Source organism: Bubalus kerabau, chromosome 16, assembly GCF_029407905.1.
Source record: "Bubalus kerabau isolate K-KA32 ecotype Philippines breed swamp buffalo chromosome 16, PCC_UOA_SB_1v2, whole genome shotgun sequence".
Taxonomy (NCBI): domain Eukaryota; kingdom Metazoa; phylum Chordata; class Mammalia; order Artiodactyla; family Bovidae; genus Bubalus; species Bubalus kerabau.
In genome coordinates this window covers 32,389,559-32,414,773 of record NC_073639.1, presented here as the reverse complement: position 1 = coordinate 32,414,773, position 25,215 = coordinate 32,389,559, and the positions used below count along the sequence as shown (strand labels likewise).

Here is a 25,215-nt window from a genome sequence, read left to right as displayed (position 1 = left end):
AGAAAACGAAAATGCTGCGTCTCCTACCATGGGCTTTCACACTGCTCCTGCTGAGCTACTGAACTCCTTCTGAAACCAATCGATTTTATCTGTGAAATAGGTGAAAAATGTATCCCAGCAAGATAAACCCTGAACTGTTCCTGAGTTTAAAAAGCAACAAGATATAAGTAGGGCTTTTATTTGAAGGAACAGAAACACATGCGATAGTATCTAGTGACAAAGCTGGACGCCAATGCGGGTTGAATGTCAATGTCGGATCTCAATGTCAGTCGAGAAATCACTTAATATTGTCATCTATATAAAGAGAGTTTATGTTTACAAGGCAGTCTGACAAGCTGAATCTTTTTTCTCCATAGCCCTACAAGATCTCTGCAGTGGTGAATAATTAAAGTCAATGAGAATTTATTGAACCACTATTATGAGCAAATCACTGTGTAAGATTCTCCAAGGTGTAAAAAAAATAAGCAAGACATAAATCATGGTATCAAAGAAATATAAACAGATAAACAAATAATAATATAACAATCATAAAATGATATGTCCTTAGAGTGTATACAAGCATATGTTGTTGGACACTGAAAAGGATTAATTAAATTATTTTATACAGTTAAACATCAACTCCTTAGCCTCTAGCCAGTTCTTTCCCAGACTTAAGTTATAGGCCAATTTTAGGTATGTAAAATATCTTTTGGGCTTCCCTGGTGGCTCAGATGGTAAAGAGTCCACCTGCAATGCAGGAGACCTGGGTTCAGTTCTTGGGCTGGGAAGATCCTCTAGAAGAGGGCATGACAATTACTCTAATATTCTTGCCTGGAGAATCTCCATGGACAGAGGAGCCTGGCAGACTATAGTCCATGGAGTTGCAAAGAGTTGGACACGACTGAGTGCCTAAGCACAAAATATCTTTAAGAGATTAAAAGAGAATCACTTCTGTTTAGGGATGTTGATAATTTCCTTATGAAGATTATAGGAGTGAATTTCAGGTGCAAATACTGAGTCAAATTAGAATTCTTAAGTCCTTTAACGGAGAAGGCAATGGCACCCCACTCCAGTACTCTCGCCTGGAAAATCCTATGGATGGAGGAGCCTGGTAGGCTGCAGTCCATGGGGTTGCTAAGAGTCGGACACGACTGAGCGACTTCACTTTCACTTTTCACTTTCATGCATTGGAGGAGGAAATGGCAACCCACTCCAGTGTTCTTGCCTGGAGAATCCCAGGGATGGGGGAGCCTGGTGGGCTGCCATCTATGGGGTCGCACAGAGTCGGACATGACTGACGTGACTTAGCAGCAGCAGCAAGTCCTTTAAACAGAGATATGCCCAGGACTGGGCAGGTCTTGAAGAAGTAGCAAGGGCTGGGTATTTGCATCCTAATATTAGCCTGGTGGCAATTGGAGATCCTAGTGCATAAAAATCCTAAAATAATCTATGGTGGGCCTTAACAGCCATGGATACCTGGCTTACTTCTGTATTCCATTATTCGAGCTTCACCATGTAATTTTCATTTTCATTTCTTTTGAATGAATCTCTTAAGTTCTACTTGAAATACATATCTAGAGGGTAGAGGGGGTACTGGGGCTTGGATTATGAAATACCCAGAGGGGAGGTAGGATAGAGAGTCTCAGCTTTAGGGCTCGAAGTTATTTGAGTGCAAGTATTTGCCTGGAAAATTCCATGGACAGAGGAGCCTGGTAGGCTGCAGTCCATGGGGTCGATAAGAGTCGGACATGACTGAGCGACTTCACTTTCACTTTTCACTTTCATGCATTGGAGGAGGAAATGGCAACCCACTCCAGTGTTCTTGCCTGGAGAATCCCAGGTCCGGCAGGGCCTGGTGGGCTGCCGTCTATGGGGTCGCACAGAGTCGGACACGACTGAAGCGACTTAGCAGCAGCAGCAGCAACATTTCCAATAGCATAATTCAATAAATACTCGTGTTGCCTAAAAATGTTAAAGGTTAGGGCACTTCTGCTTTAGGTACCCAGTCTAGAAATAACAGCACTTTGCTCCAGTTTTAAATTAAGCTTTAATTGTTTTATCTTTTTACTGTTCAAACAGCTAACAGGTGTCATGCCTTTGAAGGCGTGACTGTATTGCATCAGACAAATGTGTAAGTTTATTTTCCTCACACACTATATTCGACTAAGCTAGTGAGAAAGACAGATAGCACAAGGATATAATATGGCATTGACTTCAAATTATAGAATTCAAACTTAAAGTATTAAAGTATATGTGAAGCTGAATCAGGCTGTGCTTATAGCTTGCTAATAAATCACATTTTTCATTCACTGCTCTGATTTTAAGAACTAGCAAATGAAAACTAGGAGCATAAAAGAATAGGCTTGGAGTGAATTTCAAGGAATAATCTATTCATTTTTCTGCCATTGGCAAATTTTGGCTAAACTTTTCTCTGGTGGGGAGAATCTTTCTTTTTTGAAAATACCTGCTGGGAAGGAAATTCTAGCATTCCCTATAATACCATTATGATCCTTGGAAACAACTTGTTTCCTTCATAAATAAATAGTTTTCTCAGTTATTTTGTTTCTGGCAGTACCCATTTCAAGCATAATAAATCCAGTATAAGTGCCACTTTTTTTTAGGTTTTAGTAGAACATATTAGTTGGAGAGAAATATGTATTCAACAGTGAAGAAAAAAGTTTTTTCTTCCAGATCAAGGTTAATTCTAATAAGAAAATAGAAAGTCCATTACTAATGCTTTTGCATTAAAGCTCACTTCCTCTTGAGTGATCCTGAAGGATGTTCTTGCATATCAATGTTGTACCAAAGGCTTTCATTATCTCTGTGGTTTTTGTTTATTCAAATGTTTTCCCCACATGTGATTTCTTCATATATAAGCTAAACAGATGCAAATACGTGTCTTTTAAGAAGTCTGTAAATCTCTCTTTAATGAAGGTGCCCTTCAATGCAACAGGCCTATTTGGGAATTGTTCAAAGGTGGGTTTACTTTCATTCATGTGTTTTTTTTTTTTTTTTACCTTTAATCAGAGATGGCAAAGACAGATCAAATAGAAACAAAATTCTTCCTTTTTGGTATTATTCAAGACTCTCCATCTTTGTGGTGCTGCTGATAGCTGATTGTTCTCAACACAGCAAAATTTAGGCCAATATGGAGATAGGGTTATCATCACCTGATATCAGTGACCCTGGGAAAACTTACTGAGCTAAGCAGAGCAAGGAATTGTTATCTGGTTAGTTGGTTATATAATTTAAATCATTAACCACATAAGCATGACAATGTACTGTGACTAAAAAGCAAATAACTCACCCCTGTCAAAAATGTAGCTTCTTTTTTCCCCCCCAGCAATGAAATTAACTATCAATTCATATGCAATCCTAGATTTAAAAAATGGTGGTGAACCAGATGCACTGGTGCATGAGAATGGAAATAACTGTTTGTGGTTTTCATAAGAAGATTGCCAGTTTGCAGCATTTAAATTACATACAAACTGCTTTTTACTTCTCTAATTGTAGCTCTGTTGTTTTCAGGGAGGGTTGAATTGACATTGACAAACATAGACTTAGAAGGAATACAAAGACATGAAAACAGCACTAAATTTGCCCCCAAAATGATTCAGTGAATAATACTGCAGCACTCTATTTATTCCTTGATATGCCAGAATTTCCTTTTTCCCCCTAAGGAGCAATGCTGACTTTGGTAAGTTAATGAGAAGTACTCACTGCAGAGACGTTAAGTAAATCAAGCACGTGACTTTCATGAATTATTGTATGCCTACTCTTTTATTTTGTTAAGAATTGTTTAACTTTAATGTAATCCTTTGCCAGTTTCTTTTCTTTAACTCTTCAGATTCTTCATTTGCCTTCAGTATTTAATTCACTGTAGCAGTGTTTTTTCGATTCAAATCTTTCGGTGGTAAGATTTTTAGCTCTGGGGAAGAGTAAAAATAGGGTCTTACTGATATTCTACTCTTCACCTTTTGTTTTAATTCCTTACATTTCTGTGAAAAAAGGCCACTAACCTCTCAGGCCTAAGGAATGAAAGGCTGGCTTATCAGAGAAACAAAACAATGAAACAAAGAGGTAATTTAGATTTTGATTTTGTAAAGTCAATTGAGTGTGCGGTGTTAATTCTAGTGTACAAACCACTGCAACCACAACAGGAAAGGATTTCCAAATCTGCAATTCAGTACTGGTTTCCTTTGAAAAAGACTTTTGGTCCTTTAAGGGTCATACTGAGTTAAAAATACAGTTATGAAGATAAACAATAGCTTAGCAAGAGGGAATTCAGGGTACATATGCTAGGGAAAAGGGCCATGCTAAAAGCAGAAAACAAATGAAAAAATATTTTAAACCTCTACATTTGGGCAATTCTACCAGGAAAATTGCCCACATTTTGCTTGGCACAGGCTTTTGAAAGTTCACTCAGTGAGAATAATTAGGAGAAACCATTTATGTGCACCCTTCCTGAAGAGCTGGGCTCCATGCACACTTGCAGGGGGCTGTGCTGGGTAAAGGGTTGTCCTTTACCTTTAAAACCTGAAGGAAAGCAAGGCGCTCTTTGGTCCCTTAGTATTAACAAGTTCCTAAGGAAGTAGGTGGGAGACCAACACAGCAAGCAGACTCGTTGCTTCTCTAACAACGAGCCACTTTCTGGTTTTCTTTGAGGTATATCTTGATCCAGACTGTGGCTTAATTTGAATAGAACGAAAAAGAGTGGGAATTGTAGGATGACAAGCTTTAGCTCAGTAAAAAGAGATGTTCTTTCTTTCTTTTCAGTTGGGCTGCACAGTTTAAAACTGGAATCGGCTGCCGTGGGGCGTGTGAGCTCTCCGGGGTGCAGGTGCAGGAACAGGCGGGACGGCCAACTGTTAGGGAGACTGACAGGAAACTGAGTGGGAGGACAGACAAGGTGACCTATAAAGCTCCTTTCCCTTCCAGTACATACTCTATTTTGGTTTATTTAAAAATTCATTCGCAGCTTTTGCTTCTTTGGCTTTGGGCTTTGGGTCAGCTACTATTCCCGGGTCTCCAGGAGCTGCGGAACACTGCTGCATTGTATGAGGGTAGAGGTGGGAGTGCAGCATCTCCAACCTAAAATTTTCCTAAAAGTTACAATCCCTTGGTCATCCTCCCCTCCTTCTCATGTGTGGTGCCTGCAGAGTGGCCACCAGGCTTTGGTATAAAGCATTTAAAGAAATTTACACAACGATGTCCCTGGAAACCTAACTTATCTTTTACTTTTTGAAAACATCTCTTGCCTGTCAGTCCCATATATTTGTCATTGTTTGTTGTTCAGTTGCTCAGTTGTGTCCAACTCTTTGTGACCCCATGGACTGCAGCATGCCAGGCTTTCCTGTCCTTCACCATCTCCTGGAGCTTGCTGAAACTCATGTCCATTGAGTCGGTGATGCCATCCAATCATCTCGTCCTCTGTTTTCCCCTTCTCCTCCTGCCTTCAATCTTTCCCAGCATCAGGGTCTTCCCACATATGGTTTAGACTAAATCAGCAAGGGATACACTACAGCACTAAAATTTAATTTGGAAATTATTCCACTAAGCAAATTTCATGGCCTCTATGGTTACCTAACAACTCACGCTCTCCTCAACAGAGGACTTTTTTAAAGACAATTTGTTTTTCAAACATGATGATAATTCTACTAACCCCTGACTGAAAGGCAGGTGACTATAATTTATTTTCCAATAGATCTTCCAGTAGCCCCTGTCTTTTTGTTGTTATTTTTTGGTTTCTGTTTTTATATGAAAGTTTTGGGCTGAGTCACCTGAACTCTTTTGTCTTGGTTTCTTTGTGGCCATTGACAAAGGTGACAAGATTTTTAAATGTTGAGATCTGTGTTTTCCTTTTTTCTTCTCAGGACATTTCCTCTAGTCAGATACCTTCTTTGCCTCTGGGGAGAAGTAGGATTGTTTCATGAGAATGGAAATAATAAGGAGCAATCACTGTGGTTAAAACAACTTAAAAGAAATTTAAAAATTCTTACTCCTTGGAAGAAAAGCTGTGACAAACAAAGACATCATATTAAAAAGCAGAGACATCACTTTGCCAACAACAGTTTGTATCGTCAAAGCCATGGTTTTTCCAGTGGTCATGAACAGATGTGAGATTTGGACCATAAAGAAGATTGAGCACCTAAGAATTGATGCTTTTGAAATATGGTGCTGGAGAAGACACTTGAGAGTCCCTTGGACAGCAAGAAGATCAAATCAGTCAATCCTAAAGGAAATCAACCATGAATTTTCACTAGAAGGATTGTTGCTGAAACTCCAATACTTTGGCCACCTGATGTGAAGAGCTGACTCATTGGAAAAGTCCCTGATACTGGGAAAGATTGAGGGCAGGAGGAAAAGTGGGTAACAGGATGAGATGGCTGGATGCCATCACTGACTCAGTGGACATGAGTTTGAGCAAACTCTGGGAGATATAAAGGACAGGGAAGCCTAGCATGCTGCAGTTCATGGGGTTGCAAAGAGTCAGACACAACTTAGCGACTGAACAACAACAAATCAGTCTGTCTGATGTTTTTTGCTTAACTTTTCTAAGATGCTTTTGAAAATCAAAAGAGAAAGCCCTGAGCATAGCAGGTTAAAGTGTTTATATTATAACAAGGGATTTGGAGAAATAAAAAAGAAACATTCTATCTTATCCTTTCTTTACTCTGTGACCTAGAAGTATAGCTATATGCCTATAATCGAGGGAGGTGATTGAATGTTACTTGAGGGGAAGTCTCTAGTGGGACATGAGAGGATTTGGGGAGATTTTTTAGAGAGGAGCAGGACAGCCTTCAAGACTTTTATGAACCACTCTTGAAAGTCAACCTGTATCATTCCACTGAGTTCACTCAGGTTCAAGAGGAGAGGCCACAGATCCCACCTCTTGATCATAGGACATATGATATATATTGTTACAACTTTTGCTGAAAAATACCATTTGCTACAATGGCTCAGTGTACTCTGATCACACTAGCTCAACCGAGGACATGGTGGATTCCAGCAGTGCATAATTCCCAAAGAAAACAAGCCAAGAGCTGAAAACTATTCCACGTTTTATAATAAACTTCTTGGCTATTTTTGAATAGAGTGAGAGTCTCCTGAAATAAAGAGAAACTTTCATTAAAACTGACTTTCAATTTCATAGACATGTAATTAATTTGTCTTGCAATGTAATAGAGATATTACACATTGTCATGATTTATATCTACCAATTTTATCTCAAGATGTTTTGTTATATTTTTCCACTTTTCCTATTCTTCTTACTTAAATTAATGCTTTTTGATATCTGGGATGGAAGGATATCTGCAAACTTCTAAGTCAAATTCCTAGGCTATGAGGCAAGATTCATGTTTTATATATTTAATTTTAATACCTATATGATGAATAGATGAATTATTAAACTGTGGTATACCTCAATGGAAGAAAATAAACTATTCTTATATTCCTTCTCTTTCTTTCTGTATCAGTTGGGCTGCTTTAGGTTGTGACCTCTCATAATGGTTTAACCAATGTGGGTTATCTATTATATGACTAATAAGAATTCAAGAAACAGGACTTCTCAGGACATAGTAGGTCAGGGCTGCACTTCTCTGAGGGTCTCTTAGATCTGCCCCCTCAGCGAGCTGGCTTTATGCTCAGCCCAGAAGCAGTATGTCTGCAGCAGTCCTAGGCATCCTCTCTACAGACAACAATGAAAAGCACAAAGACATGATCTCTTCTGATGTGTCCTTCTTAGGAATGAGAAACTTTCCAGGCGACCCCCGCCTCATATCTCTTTGGCTAGAACTGGGTCACCTGCCCACCTCAAACAACTAATAGCTAAGAATAGGATAAGCTTGATAGCTTTCTATCAAAAAAGATTTAGCTCTAGGAGCTGCGATTGGGTCAGACTTCCTAAATCAAGAAGTTTACCTGTGGATTGTATCCAGCCCTCTGTCTGTTTCTGTAAATAAAGTTTTATTGGGTTGCTGCCATGCATGTTCATTTACTTATTGTCTGTGACTGCTTTCACACTAAAATTGTTGAGTAATTGCAACAGTCTATGTCACTTGCAAAGCAAAGATATTCACTATCTGTCTGTTTATAGAAAATGTTTTCTAACTTTTACACCATAGAACAAAATTGGATTTTCTAACTTTTATACCATAGAACAAAATTGGTAATCAAGGAAAGAGAGGATAAGATATTGGATAGACAGTTGATTCTACTAAATATTCTAATTTTTTCAAAAAATACCTTATAATTTCCACAAACATCATAGATATTGTTACATGTATGTTGTGACATTTTATGCTTTTACTTTATGTCAGTGATCCTGTTACGTTGTTAAGGTTATTATACAGCTGTGTATAATTTAAAGGTTTTTCCTATGCTCTGGATTTCAGGATGTAATCTACGATAATGGGTTAATATCATACCTTTTCCTTTTATTGCAAAGAGTAGCCATGAAGCCATACTGACCTCCAGTCCTATCAGTAATCAAATCACGTTTTCTACTCAATACTCTACGTGGCCAAAAATTACGGACTGAATTAACTATAATGAAACTTCTCGAAGGACCTGGTATGTTAAAATATTAATGTGGGTTTTTATTTCACATTTTATTTTTAGAGCAATTTTAGGCTTACAACAGAATTGAGAGGAAGAAAAAAATTGTGAGGAAGATAGAGACTTGCCATATACTTCTTGCTCCCACACATGCATAACTTCCTTTGTTATCAGCATCGCTTTCAGAAAAGTACACTTTTTTTTTAATTTTAAATTTTATTTTATTTTTAAACTTTACAATATTGTATTAGTTTTGCCAAATATTGAAATGAATCCGCCACAGGTATACCTGTGTTCCCCATCCTGAACCCTCCTCCCTCCTCCATCTCCATACCATCCCTCTGGGTCGTCCCAGTGCACCAGCCCCAAGCATCCAGTATCGTGCATCAAACCTGGACTGGCGACTCATTTCATACATGATATTATACATGTTTCAATGCCATTCTCCCAAATCTCCCCACCCTCTCCCTCTCCCACAGAGTCCATAAGACTGATCTATACATCAGTGTCTCTTTTGCTGTCTCGTACACAGGGTTATTGTTACCATCCTTCTAAATTCCATATATATGTGTTAGTATACTGTATTGGTGTTTTTCTTTCTGGCTTACTTCACTCTGTATAATAGGCTCCAGTTTCATCCACCTCATTAAAACTGATTCAAATGTATCTTTTTAATGGCTGAGTAATACTCCATTGTGTATATGTACCACTGCTTTCTTATCCATTCATCTGCTGATGGACATCTAGGTTGCTTCCATGTCCTGGCTATTATAAACAGTGCTGCGATGAACATTGGGGTACACGTGTCTCTTTCTCTTCTGGTTTCCTCAGTGTGTATGCCCAGCAGTGGGATTGCTGGATCATAAGGCAGGTCTATTTCCAGTTTTGTAAGGAATCTCCACACTGTTCCTATATTGACACATCATAATCATCCCAAGTCTGTAGTTTACCTAAGGATTCATTTTTGATGTATATTCAGTGGGTTTGGACAAATGTATAATGAAGTATTTCCATAATTAAAAGCATCATACAGAGTATGATGTCCTAAAAGATCCTCTGGGTTCTGCTTACTCAGGTCCCCAACCTTCCATCACTGGTAAACACTGATCTTTTTATAGTCTCTATAATTTTTTCTTTTCCAAAAAAATCATAGAATTGGAATCATACAGCATGAGTCTCATATTGGCTTTTTTTTCACTTAGCAAAATGCTTTCATATTTCCTTCACATATTTTCTTGGCTTGCTAGCTCATTTCTTCTTAGGGCTAAATAGTATTCCATTGTCTGGACATACTGGTTTATCCATTCGCCTACTAATTTCAAGTTTGGCAATTTGGTAAACATCTGTGTGTGGGTTTTACATGGATATAAGTTTTCAGCAATTTAGGTAACACCAAGAAATAGGATTGTTGGATCCCATGGTAAGAGTGTATTTAGTTTTGAAAGAAACTGCCAAACTCTCTTCCAAAGTGGCTGTAACATTTTGAATTCCCATCAACACTGAATGAACATTCCTGTTACTCCACCTCCTCGTTAGCATTTGGTGTTTTTGGTGTTCCAGATTTTGGTTATTCTAGTAGGTGTGGAGTGGTAACTCACTGTTGTTCTAATTTGCATTTCCCTGAAGATATACAGCATGGAGCAGCATCTCAAATATGTTGTTTGCAAATATTTTCTCAGATGTGTTGTTTGCAAAGCAGCTTCTCAGATGTGTTGTTTGCAAGACAATCTGCAACTTGTCTTCTGGTTCTCTTGGTATTGTCTGATGTAGAATAGTAGTTTTTAATTTTAATGAAGTCAAGCTTATCAATTACTTCTGTCATGGATCAGGTCTCCTGTCTTGTATCTTAAAAGGTATCACTGAGGTCATCTAGGTTTTCTCCTATATTATCTTCTAGGAATTTTATAGTTTTGTGCTTTACATTTAGGTCTGTGAATTTTTGTGAAGGACTTAAGGCAATGGCAACCCACTCCAGTATTCTTGCCTGGAGAATCCCATGGACGGAGGAGCCTGGTAGGCTGCAGTCCATGGGGTCGCAAAGAGTCGGACACAACTGAGTGATTTCACTTCACTTAAGTTTCGTACATAGATTCCTTTTTTTTTTTTTTTTTTTGCATGTATATACCCAGTTGTTCCAATACCATTTGTTGAAGAGACTATGTTTGTTTCATTCTATTGTCTTTAATCTTTTGTCACATATCAGTTGACTATTTTTATGTGAAACTGTTTCTGGGCCCTTTATTTTGTTCCATTGATCTTATATGTCTATTCTTCAACCAGTACTACATAGTCTTGATTGCTAATACTTTGTAGTTAAGTCTTGAAGTCCAGTAGCATTGTTCTTTGCTCAGACTTTGTTCTCTTAAGTGTTATTTTGGCTCTCATGGTTCTTTTGCCTCTTCATGTAAATTTTAGAATCAGTTTGTCAATATCTATAAAACAACTTTCTGAGATTTTTATTGGTATTGCATAGGATCTATAGGTCGAGTTGGGGAGAACTGACATCTTGACAACATTAAGTCTTCCTATCCATAAACATGAAATATCCTTCCATTTATTTAGTTATTCTTTAGTTTCATTCATCACAGTTTTGTAGTTTTCCTCATATGGATCTTGTATATATAAATTTGTACCTAACTGTTTTACTTTTGGGGTGATAATGTAAATGATATTGTGTTTTAAATTTGTTAAATTCCATTTTGTCTTTGTTCATATATATATGAAAGCAATTAATTTTTCTCTATTAACCTTGTGTCTTACAACTGTGCTATATAGTTCTAGGAGTTATTTGTTAGTTCTTTCAGATCCTCTATATAGACAATCATGTCATCTGAAAACAAAGATAGTTTTATGTTTTCCTTCCCACTTTGTGATTTATGTTCTTTTCTTATTTTACTGCAAATAAGGATTTCTGACACAGTGTTGAAAAAGAATGGTAAGAGGGGATATACTTGCCTTGAACCTGATTTTATTGGAAAATGTTATAGTTTCTTATCATTAAGCATGACAGGTAGGTTTTTGATAGACTACCATTATCAAGCAGAGAAAGTTCCCCTCTGTTGTTGTTGTTGCTCAGTTGCCCAGCCATGTCCAGCTCTTTGTGATACCATGGACTGCAGCACACCAGGCGTCCCTGTCCCTCACCACCTCCCAGAGTTTGCCCAAGTTCATGTCCATTGCATTGGTGATGCCATCCAGCCATCTCATCCTCTGGCACCCTCTTCACCTTCTGCCCTCAATCTTTCCCAGCATCAAGGATTTTTCCAATGAGTCATCTAAGTGCATCAGACGATCAAATTATTGGAGCTTCAGCTTCAGCATCAGTCCTTTCAGTGAATATTCAAGGTTGATCTCCCTTAAGATTGGCTGGTTTGATCTTGTTGCGCAAGACTTCCAGGAGTCTTCTCCAGCACCTCGGTTTGAAGGCAGCAATTCTTTGGCATCCTGTCTTCTTTAAAGGCCATTTCTCACACCTGTACGTGACCAGTGGGAAAACCATAGCCTTGAGTATATGGACCTTTGTCCACAGAGTAATGTCTCTGCTTTTCAACACACTGTCTAGGTTTGTCATAACTTTTCTGTCATCTTATGATTTCACGGCTGCAGTCACCATCTGCAGTGATTTTGGAGTCCAGGAAGAGGAAATCTGTCACTACTTCCACCTTTCCCTTTCTATTTGCCAGAAGTAATGGGACTGGATGCCATGATCTGTTCTTTTAGTATTCAGTTTTAAGCCGGCTCTTTCACTCTCCTCCTTCACCCTCATCAAGAGGTCTTGAGTTCCTTCTTGCTTTCTGCCATTAGAGTGGTATCATCTGCCTGTCTGAGGTTGTTGATGTTCCTTCAGCCTATCTTGATTCCAGCTTATAACTCATCCAACCCGGCATTTCTCGTGATGTGCTCAGCATATAGGTTAAACAAACATGGTGACAGCAGACAGCCCTGTCGTGCTCCTTTTTCAATCTTGAACCAGTCAGTTGTTTCATACAGGGTTCTAACTTGCTTCTTGACCTGCATACAGGTTTCTCAGGAGACAGATAAGACTGTCTGGTATTCCCATCTCTCTAAGAGCTTTTCACAGTTTTTCATGATCCCCACTGTCAAAGGCTTTAGCATAGTCAATGAAACAGAGATAGATGTTTTTCTGAAATTCCCTTGCTTTCTCTATAATCCAGCGAATGTTGGCAATTTGATTTCTAGTTCTTCTTCCTTTTCTAAGCTCATCTTGCACATCTGGAAGTTCTTGGTTTGCATAATGCTGAAGCCTAGCATGCAAGATTTTAAGCATGACCTTACTAGCATGGGAAATGAGTGCAATTGCCTGATGGTTAACACATTCTTTGGTAATACCCTTCTCTGGAATTGGGATGAGGATTGACCTTTTCCAGTCCTGTGGCCATAGCTGGGTCTTCCAAATTTGCTGACATAATGAATGCAAAATGTTGATGGTATCCTCCTTTAGGGATTCCATCATGTATTCCTAGCTTAATGAGAGTTTTTACTATAAATGGGTGTTGAATTTTGTCAAATGCTTTTTCTTCATCTATTAATATGATCATATGATTTTTATCTTTTAGTTTGTTGATGTGATGGATTACGTTATTTGATTTTTGGGTGTTGAACCAAGTTTGCATATCTGGGATAAGTTCCACTTAGTTGTGGTATATAATTTTTATACATTTTTTGAATTCAATTTGCTAATGTTTTGTTGTGAAGTTTTGCATGTATGTTTATGAAAGATATTAGTTTGTAGTTTTCTTGTAATGTCTTTGTCTGGTGTTGGTATTAAGGTAACACTGGCTTCATAGAATAAGTTAGGCAGGATTCTCTCTGCTTTTATCTTTTCTTCAATGTTGTAGGGAATTGACATAATTTCTTCCTTAAATATTTGGTATAATTTGCCATTGAACCCATCTGGGTGTGGCACTTTCTGTTTTGAAAAGCTATTATTGATTTAATTTCTTAAATATAGTTATATTCAGATTGTTTATTTCTTCTTATGTAAGTTTTAGCAGATTCTTTTTAGGAATTGGTCTGTCTCATTCAGTTTGTCACATTTGTGGGCAAAGAGTTGCTCACAATATTCCTTTATTATCCTTTTAATGTCTTTGGGATGTCCTCCCTCTGTTTTATTTCTGATATTAGCAATCTGTCCTCTATCTCTCCTTTTTCTTAGTTACCTGGCTTATCAATTTTATTGGTATTTTCGAAGAATCAGCTTTTGGTTTCTTTGCTCATCTCCATTGATGTACTCTTTTCAATTTCATTGATTTCTGCTCTAATTTTTATTTCTTTTCTCCTGTTTATTTTGGATTGAATTTGCTCCTCTTTTTATAGTTTCCTAAGTCAGATATGCAGATGACACCACCCTTATGGCAGAAAGTGAAGAGGAACTCAAAAGCCTCCTGATGAAAGTGAAAGTGGAGAGTGAAAAATTTGGCTTAAAGCTCAACATTCAGAAAACGAAGATCATGGCATCCAGTCCCACCACTTCATGGGAAATAGATGGGGAAACAGTGGAAACAGTGTCAGACTTTATTTTTCTGGGCTCCAAAATCACTACAGATGGTGACTGCAGCCATGAAATTAAAAGACGCTTACTCCTTGGAAGGAAAGTTATGACCAACCTAGATAGCATATTGAAAAACAGAGACATGACTGCCAACAAAGGTTCGTCTAGTCAAGGCTATGGTCTTTCCAGTGGTCATGTATGGATGTGAGAGTTGGACTGTGAAGAAGGCTGAGCGCCGAAGAATTGATGCTTTTGAACTGTGGTGTTAGAAAAGACTCTTGAGAGTCCCTTGGACTGCAAGAAGATCCAACCAGTCTATTCTGAAGGAGATCAGCCCTGGGGTTTCTTTGGAAGGACTGATGCTAAAGCTGAAACTCCAGTACTTTGGCCACCTCATGCGAAGAGTTGACTCATTGGAAAAAACTCTGATGCTGGGAGGGATTGGGGGCAGGAGGAGAAGGGGACGACAGAGGATGAGATGGCTGGATGGCATCGCTGACTCGATGGACGTGAGTCTGTGTGAACTCTGGGAGTTGGTGATGGACAGGGAGGCCTGGCGTGCTGCGATTCATGGGGTCGCAAAGAGTCGGATACGACTGAGCGACTGATCTGATCTGATCTGAAGTTGGAAACTTAGATTATGAATTTTAAATATTCTTCATGTCTACTACTTACATTCAAGCCATAAAGTTCCCTCTAAGCACTGCTTTTGATGCATCTCACAAATTTTGATAAATTATCTTTTCATTTGCATCCAGTTCAAAATCTTTTTAAATGTCCCTTGAGATTTCTTCCTTGACCTATACGTTATTTAAAAGTGTGTTGTTTAATCTCTTGTTTTTAGAATTTTCCAGTAATCTTTCACTTATTGATTTCTAGTCTAATTTCTCTGTGGTCTGAGAGTACATATTTTCTGTTCTTTTAAGGTGCATTTTATGGTCAAGAATAGTGTTAATGTAGCTATTATTTTAATTCACAGGTCAATTTCAATCTAAGCAGCTGCTGCTAAGTCACTTCAGTGGTGTCCGACCCCAGAGATGGACCAATGCAAATGAGTCATGACTATTTTCTGAGAATGCTTGGGTGCTTGGGGGCACTTAGGGTCCATTGTTGAAGTGTTTGAATGGAGGGGACTTTGATTTAAGCATGCATTCCAATTTGGACTTTTTAGACTAGAGAATGTGAAAACTTCCTTCTACTTAGGATGAACTTGTTATAAGAAATCTAGAGAACTACTTCCTAGATTATGGTGCCTTGAACATATTGGTCTAAAATTTTAATTATGAAAACAAATATTAGTTGCTGGAAGATATACAGTCTAGTTGTATGCCCACCAGTGTCAATTACAAATTGGCACTTGCCATTGACATTTGCTATCTACCTCTACAAGGATTAAATCATGTGCTACTGCAGCTGCTGATTTTCAACACCCCCTTGAAAGGAGTTCAGGGTGGAGGGCAGAAATGAGGCACTCTGTGCTTAGGGGAAAACTGGCAAGAGAAGTCTTCAGATAGATATTTTCAGAGCTGATTTTATGAACCCAACTCTTATGTCTCCTCATATTTGGAAAAACACTAAAATCCTTCATGGTAATGACTCCTTGTTGACTAGCAAAGACTTTACAAGAGAAGTAGAAACTTTTTGGGAAAATATGTGCTTAATTGCATGTATTCCCCAGTCACCAAAATCTTTCATATGCTGACCTTCCGTCCTACTTATTTGGAGAAGTTTCTCAGAGCTATCTGAGGTGCTGTCTCCCAGGCTGCAGTCCTCATTTTGCCCCACATAAAATTTAATTCGCAACTCTCACATTGTGCATTTTTTTAAGTCAACACTAGGAATCTAGATACATAAAATTTGCATCCTTTTCCAGGACTCAAGTCTGAATATTTGAGCACTATATGACTGGATCATATTATTTTGATTCTTTGAGTTGTTACCAAGAATTCTTTGGCATTTAGCCTCATTTGGCATCAAGAAAAGTTGTAAAAATAGCCATTTGCAAATGCCTACTGCACAAATTGTAGGGATGTTGTTGGAAATTATGTCAGCTCTACCTCACTGATAGCTGTATGAATTTCAGTGTGAAATTGAGCATAAAAACTATATGTCTCTTCTGCTCAATGAGTGTTTTTAAACTTACCATTGATGAGAACTTTTTCAGTTTCATATTTTCATATATAGTTACATAGTTACATATAGACTTCAAGACTAGTATGGCAAAGACAATACAATATTGTAAAGTAAAAAAAAAAAAAATTAAATTAAAAAAAAAATCTGTGATGTAGCAGCTGGAATGAGGGTAGAAGCCTGAGACAGTGTTGAGGAAAATCTCAGGTTCTGATAAGCTATGGAATCTAGCCACAAATCTATTGCCTTACCACTTGGCTTCACCCAAAAAAGCTTAGAGTCAAATTTGTAGTCCAGCTTTCAATTGCCTAACTTACATTACTTGACCTAATGATTTTTACCTTGACTACACCTCTCTTCTGAACTCTATATGTTTAACAACAGCAAAAAGAAAAAAAAAATCTTTTTTATAAGAAAAATGAATTATTTCCAGAAAATACTTCAAATTCTTTTTATAAAAGGGTAATGTATACACAATGGAGTATTACTCAGCCATTAAAAAGATACATCTGAATCAGTTCTAATGAGGTGGATGAAATTGGAGCCTATTATACAGAGTGAAGTAAGCCAGAAAGAAAAACACCAATACAGTATACTAACGCATATATATGGAATTTAGAAAGATGGTAACAACCCTGTGTACGAGACAGCAAAAGAGACACTGATGTATAGATCAGTCTTATGGACTCTGTGGGAGAGGGAGAGGGTGGGAAGATTTGGGAGAATGGCATTGAAACATGTAAAATAGCATGTATGAAACGAGTCGCCAGTTCAGGTTTGATGCACGATACTGGATGCTTGGGGTTGGTGCACTGGGACGACCCAGAGGGAGGGTATGGGGATGGAGGATGGAGGAGGGAGGAGGGTTCAGGTTGGGGAACACAGGTATACCTGTGGCGGATTCATTTCGATATTTGGCGAAACTAATACAATATTGTAAAGTTTAAAAATAAAATAAAATTAAAAAAATAAAAAATAAAAAAGGGTAATGTGTAATTTGATAATTACAAATATTTCTAGGTTTGTAACCAAGAATTTCACCAAGGATTGATAATCAGCTCATTATACAATTGTCTTATGCAGGGGAATAAGCCCTCTGTCAGATTCTTCTTGTAATTTTCTAAACTATAGGTAAATGTACAAATTAGCACCTATGTCTTAAAAGTGTTTTTCTCTCTGTCACCTGAACGCACAGCTGATAAAGGTGAGAATTGTAGGTGGAGACATCACCTTATGAAAAATTTTCCTGCTTCTTGCGTGGACTTTTCTTTTCCCCCTTGAGACTTAAAAATGGTATTCATTCTAGCTTCCTTCATTCTCATGAAGCTAGCTGAAATCCTAGCTGGTAACATGTTTCATCCTTTCCTCTATTAGCTTTTATCACAGCGAAGTGGCAGACCTTTCGAGGGGTTTTCTCAAAACCTCTCTGGGATTTTGTTCCTGCTCTTACACATTCAAAACCTGTACCATGCAAACCACCAGACCCACAGTCTTTGACACTCTTCTGTGTGGCATTTTTATAATGCTTACATCTGTAAAAACCCTGGTCTCTTTGGAATCAATTGGAAATATGAGATATTTTTGAAGACTTTTTTTTTTTTTTAAGAAAAGCAATATGAAGATATCTTAGCAAATCCAGCTGTCTCTGGTATAGGCAGTGGGGGAGGTTCAGACCAGGTGTCTCTGTGTGATAGTCGGGATGGGAAATAAAATGTGTGTGGAGGCAGCTGCTACCTCACCAGCACCGTCTCCTCCTGTCACACACCCTCCTTTACCTTTACGATCAGGCATCCCAATATGCGTCCAGAAAGAGTTTCCATGTGTTGGGAGCATTACCTCCCCTTCTGCTTTTAGTTCAGGTGGTTTAAGCATTTCTGGGTATGTAAATGAAATAATGAAAATAGGCTCTTCATTCCTAGATTTGATATTCTCTCTAATTGAATGACTGTATTCAAAGAGTGACAGTTAACAGATAGATTGAACCTGGGCAGATAGATAATATGAAGGATAATAGAATCCAGATCACTTTCATTTCAACACACTCCCAGAATAGCTACACTATCTGAATAAAAAATAGTGCTGGGATTAGCTGCTTTAATAAGGACAGTGATAAACCAAAAAATGTCTGAAGGATAGAATTCAGGATGGGGAAAATATTATAGAAAAATAGTATATGAGGAAACAGTGAATGAACTAACGCTTTGACCAGAGAAGAGGAAACATGTATGTGCATGTGTGGGGTGTGTGAGTGTGTGTCTGTGTGTGGTATGTACTGATATGCAAGGGTGATGGAGAGCACTGAATTTTGAGCACTGTCATATAGAAGAAGTAGAAAAACACCATTAAATGGAAACTCTGTGGCTTCAGAAGCTGATATATGTGTATGTACATATATGCACACACATGCATATATATTAATAGATTTTTTTTTTAGTGATTAGTTGATAGAAAATGGAGAGTGCTCACTCAGAAAAGTGTGATTTTCTGTCGCTGAATTTATAGTCCCTGATGTTTTTTCCAATTATTGTTAGACCCTCCTTAGAGGTGCTGTGGAAGGCATCCTGCATTCATGTTGGTTTAGACATCTCAAACTAAAAGTTCCTCCAATCCCAAGCTATCATAATTCTCTAATTTAGAATTTAATCTAGTTGAGTCATGTATTTTTTTCCTGATTTCATCTAGCCAGAGTTGTGCAGGTTTTAAAATAGGCATAACTGCACTACTCTGCCTAGTGTGTTCTTAGATATTATTATAGAGTTATGACTGTTCTTTGACTTCTTGGTAATCAGAGGGATTTCAGACAACTGAAATCTTCTTTCTTTTATCAGATAAGAGCTAAACATTACCACTCTGGCACCTCTTTCAAGGCGGCAGTTTGCAGTATTCTTCCTGTGTCCAATTCTTGCATTAGTCAACTTTTTCTCTTCATGGGCTTCACTGCAGCTTCCTTGGTTCTGTGGAGAATTTACTGTTTCCCTAATCATCTAAGTCACTTCCTCCAGAATGGTTCAGCCATTGGAAAGAGCAAGATCTGATACATTCTAAGTGTAAATATTGCTGCCTGCTTCTTAAGGAATACATGCTTAAATGCATACTTCAGGCAGATGTGTGCTATTATTTACAACATCCAACCCCATTTATCAGTCTAGCTCCAAGATAGCCCATTGAAATTAACATTATTCAAGGAGGGTTTAATAAAGATACTTTTTGTAAAGCTGTGGGAAGGATGCAAGGGAAGTGTTTATAAGGAGTAGTGCAATATTAAGGGACTAGAATAGTGGACCTCTGACAGTTCCTAGGTCTGAAGGGAAGAAAGAGGAAGCAGTTATTATCATCTTGAGGGAAGTAGCTACATAGAGAGAGCTGTCTTGAGAGGAGCTTAAACCTTACATTAAAGCTGAGAGTGTAATGAAGTAAAGCCTCCTATAGTCATGGCCCAGAAAGCCAAACTCAGATGGTGGGTGTTTGCAGCACAGTAAGGATTTATTTACAGGGCACCCAGCATGAGTGTGCATGGGAAGCAAATCTCAGATCCACTCCATCTTGGTCTTTGAGTTATGAATGTTTTAAAGGGGAAGAAAAAAGAAACTGAGATAATTGTCTTGTGGCATTTCTTAATCACAGTTTCAGGAGTCACGATGTCTCTGGTTTATGATTGTCTGACTAAGTGGCCCATGGCTTGGAAGGGGGAGTTGGGATAGGGAAAGTCTGTGAGCTCATCTTGCCCTGGAGTAACAACCTGAGGTGGTACATGAATGATAATATCTACAATAGCATTTTTAGTATGTTAAAATTGACAACAGTAATCTTAGTCATCTGACTCTGATTGATTAGTTCAGATAGCACAGGACTGAGGTCAGAGCAGACAAGAAAGGGTTTCAGGTCAGGGGAGACAAGCAAGGGAATAAAGTTTTGGATACAGAGCTTAAATCATCACTCGGCAAAGGAACTTGGCATTAGGAAGGCCAGTTTCAAGAGCCAGTCCGAGACCACCCAGCAGGGAATACCAGACACCTGGTTCAGTGATCTGGTCTCTCTGTCCTCTCTACTGCAGGAACTGAGTTTCATTTTTCTGAGAGGTAAAGTATAAGGCCGTCTTTAGTTTTTTCCTTGTTTTTGGATTGAAGACTATTGAGGGAAGAACCCACAGCTGTCCTGAAATTCTCAGGGAAACCTACTATCCTGAAACTGTGCTAAGAAAATCAACTTTAAAACAATGCTAGAGCATCAATATACATCTACTTCCACCTGCCTTTAATGTTATATTGTTCCTTGCGGAAAATTAGTCTGTCTTCTTCCTTTTGTATTCTCATTAGGGAATAAGCATCTTGAAGAGATGTTGGCTAACATTACTACCTCTGTTTGAGATCACAACAGTGTTTGACATTTGCTTCTTTCTCACATATTACTGAGTGAGAAATCAGATATTCAATTCAGCAGAGCCAGGGCAAGAATTTGGTCTGTAATGTCACATAAAATGCCATGCTGAAAGTCATACGAGGATTTTGAAAATAGAAATCTTTAGTATATATATATTTTTTCTAGACCTGAGAGAAACCATGATGGTTTTTGAGAAGCTGATGGGACTTGATTATTTAATAAACAAAAACAAAGTCTTGGAAAGATATTTAGCTCATTACAGGTAGCATAGAGCATGTAAGCATCACTATCTTCTCTTGGTAGAGTTAGATGAAGTAATACTGATTTGTGTGCATTAAAGTGTATATTATTGGTACAGAACCAAAAGTTGAGAGGTAATGTACCCTGCAACATGATACTGAAAAAAATAATCATGATTGATTTAAAATTTTTAAAATGATTTAAATAGGCCTCTGGCAAATGATTTTTCCACTTTTTAACATAGATCTGGGGTTAGCAAACCTGTATGTAAAGGGCCAGATAAATATTTTAGATTTTGCAGGCCAGATGGTCTCTGTCACAACTATTCAACTCTGTCATGGTAGCTCAAAGCCACCATATACAGTATATAAATAAGCGGGCATGGCTGTGACCCACTGAAACTTTATTTACAAACACAGGCAAGGATTGCACCTGGCATGTAAGCTGTAGTTTGTGGACTCTTGACCTAAACATTTTTTATCTACCCTTTCTAAAATTTTAATAGCCTTGGTAAAATTGGATAAAAATTTTATAGTTTATTTAAACTAGAGTTATGAGGCATTTTCTAAGAATTCAGAATGTTAGGAGATCATCATATCCTTAAGCAGTAAGGACATCTCATTAGGTACTGTCATATTTTAAAGATACTCTGGAACATCTGATGATTTTGTGTTTTTAAAACAAAATGTTCTTTTCTTATTATGCACACACACACCATAAATAAAGAAAGCAGAAGGAAAGTTTTTTGAAGTGATAGATATGTTTATGACATAGATTTTGGTGATGGTTTCACAGGTGTATAATTACATCCAAACTCATCAAGTCGTATACATTAAATATGTACTGCTTTTTTCTGTCAATGAAGTATAATAAACTGGTTTAAAAAACAAAGACCTAAGGACTTGTTTCAGGTGGAAAAAAAAAAAAAAACCTAACCAACCAAATAACCCCCAAATATGCTCTTAGCAAATAATGTATCAATGTGATCCAACCATGGAGCACATTAAGACATGTATTTCATTGTATTTGACACGGATCTACCAAAGGACCAAGAAGTCATATACCAAATATCAATAAGTAAATTTTTTTCTCAAATTTAAGTAGAATAAATTTAGTCAATCATAAATTAAAAACAAGATATGATTTTTCTTCAGTTACTGAATATCCTTTTTATTCTTGCTTTTGGCAATGCCCTTCAGCCAAAGAACATGAGGAACACGTCCATATTGAACATACTCGTTTCATTATAATTGCAGCTGGAGACAACACATGTCATGGGCACTGACCAAGACAAACCTAACACTCCCCTGAGCTTCACTAAAATTTATTTTATTTAATTTACTAAAAACAAAATTTGGGTATGCTGTGTGGCATGTGGGATCTTAGTTCCCCAACCAGAAATGGAACCCATGGTCCCTACATTGGAAGCACAGAATCTTAACCACTGGATCACCAGGGAAGTCCCCTGACTAAACTTTAGATAGGCTTTTTCATAACTGTGGGCTTCCCTGGTGGCTCAGCTGGTAAAGAATCTGCCTGCAGTGCAGGAGACCAGGGATCGATCCCTCAGTTGGGAAGATTTCCCTGGAGAAGGGAATGGCTACCCACTCCAGTTATTCTGGCCTGGAGAATTTCCTGGCCTATGCAGTCCATGGATCACAAAGAGTTAGACACGACTGAGCGACTTTCACTTTCAATTCCTAACTGGCCCTGGACCTGCCTTTTTAGAGCATTTTCTTCTGAAAACTTGATATTGTAAATTCTTTCTTAATCCTTTGAGTTGTAAATCTAATCCCAGACTGCTGCCAGTTTTATAACTTTCTCACAAACCTGGGATTCATCCCTCCTTTTGCATGTAATCAGCAGGAAAGATAGTATCCCTGTCTCCCAGTCTCTGCTGGGGAGGGTAGGAGCCTCATCTCAATAGGTTCAATTCAATTCAGTTCAGTTGCTCAGTCATGTCCAACTCTTTGCAACCCCATGAACTGCAGCACAGCAGGCCTCCCTATACATCAGCAACTCCTGGAGCTTACTCAAACTCATGTCCATAGATTCAGTGATGCCATTCAACCGTCTCATCCTCTGTCATCCCCTTCTCCTCCCGCCTTCAATCTTTCCCAGCATCAGGATCTTTCACAGTGAGTCAGTTCTTCCCATCAGGTAGCCAAAGTATCGGAGTTTCAGCTTCAGCATTAGTTTTTCCAATGAATATTCAGGACTTATTTCCTCTAGGATTGACTGGTTGGATCACCTTGCAGTCCAAGGGACTCTCAAGAGTCTTCTCCAACACCACAGTCCAAAAGCATCAATTCTTTGATGCTCAGCTTTCTTTATAGTCCAACTTTCACATCCATACATGGCTACTGGTAAAACCATTGCCTTGACTAGATGGACCTTTGTTGGCAAAGTAAGGTCTCTGCTTTTTAATATGCTGCATATGTTGCTCATAGCTTTTCTTCCAAGGAGTAAGTGTCTTTTAATTTCATGGTTGCAGTCACCATCTGCAGTGATTTTGGAGCCCCCCCCCAAAAATAAAGTCACTCACTGTTTCCATTATTTTTTCATCTACTTGCCATGAAGTGATGGGACCGAATGCCATGATCTTAGTTTTCTGAATGTTGAGTTTCAAGGCAACATTTTCACTCTCTTCTTTCACTTTCATCAAGAGGCTCTTTAGTTCTTCTTCACTTTCTGCCATTAGGGTGGTGTCATCTGCATATCTGAGGTTATTGATATTTCTCCCGGCAATCTTGATTCTAGCTTGTGCTTCATCCAACCTGGCATTTTTCCTGATGTACTCTGCATATAAGTTAAATAAGCAGGGTGACAGTATACAGCCTTGATGTACTCCTTTCTTGATTTGGAACCAGTCTGTTGTTTCATGTCCATTTCTAACTGTTGCTTCTTGACCTGCACAGAGATTTCTCAGAGGCAGGTCAGGTGGTCTGGTATTCCCATCTCTTTCAGAATTTTCCTCACTTTGTTGTATTCCAAACAGTCAAAGGCTTTGGCATAGTAATAAAGCAGAAATAGATATTTTTCTGGAACTCTCGTGCTTTTTTGATGATCCAATGGCAATTTGAGCTCTGGTTCCTCTGCCTTTTCTGAAACCAGCTTGAACATCTGGAAGTTGATGGTTCACGTATTGCTGAAGCCTGGCTTGGAGAATTTTGAGCATTACTTTGCTAGCGTGTGAGATGAGTGCAATTGTGTGGTAGTTGGAGCATTCTTTGGCATTGCCTTTCTTTGGGATTGGAATGAAAACTGACCTTTTCCAGTCCTGTGGCCCCTGCTGAGTTTTCCAGATTTGCTGGCATATTGAGTGCAGCACTTTCACAGAATCATCTTTCAGGATTTGAAATAGCTCAACTGGAATTCCATCACCTCCATTAGATTTGTTCATTGTGATGCTTCCTAAGGCCCACTTGACTTCGCATTCCAGGATGTCTGGCTCTAGGGGAGTGATTACACCATCGTGGTTATCTGGTCATGAAGATCTTTTTTGTATAGTTCTTCTGTGTACTTTTGCCACCTCTTCTTAATATCTTCTACTTCTGTTACATCCATACCATTTCTGTCCTTAATTGTGCCCATCTTTGCATGAAACATTCCCTTGGTATCTCCAATTTTCTTGAAGAGCTCTCTGGTTTTTCCCATTCTATTTTTTTCATCTATTTCTTTCCATTGATCACTGAGGAAGGCTTTCTTATCTCTCCTTGCTATTCTTCGGAACTCTGCATTCAAATGGGTGTACCTTTCCTTTTCTCTTTTGCCTTTAGCTTCTCCTCTTTTCATAACTATTTGTAAGTCCTCTTCAGACAACCATTTTGCCTTTTTGCATTTCTTTTCCTTGGGGATGTTCTTGATCACTGCCTCCACTCTCAGGAACTTCAGTCCCTAGTTCTTCAGGTACTCTGCCTATCAAATTTAATCCCTTGAATCTATTTGTCACTTGCAATATAATCGTAAAGGATTTGATTTAGGTCATACCTGAATGGTCTAGTGGTTTTGCCTACTTCAATTTAAGTCTGAATTTGGCAATAAGGAGTTATGATCTGAACCACAGTCAGCTCCCTGTCTTGTTTTTGCTGACTGTATAGAGCTTCTCCACCTTTGGCTGCAAAAAATATAATCAAGATATATATAATCAATATATTTGAAAAAAATCCAATATAATCTGATTTTGATTTTGATCATCTGGTGATGTCCATGTGTAGAGTCTTCTCTTGTTTGTTGGAAAAGGGTGTTTGGTATGACCAGTGCACTTTCTTGGCAAACCTCTCTTATCCTTTGACCTGCTTCGTTCTGTACTCCAAGGACAAATTTGCCTGATGTTCCAGGTATCTCTTGACTTCCTACTTTTATTCCAGTCCCCTATAATGAAAAGGATATCTTTTTTCGGTGTTAGTTCTAGAAGG

At 38.3% G+C, this 25,215-nt stretch overlaps 1 long non-coding RNA gene across 1 annotated transcript in view; it reads left to right on the top strand.

Moving 5' to 3' along the window:
* Positions 1–25,215, top strand: part of LOC129629804 (uncharacterized) — a 127,719-nt gene that overhangs the window by 82,409 nt on the left and 20,095 nt on the right. The window lies entirely within an intron of this gene.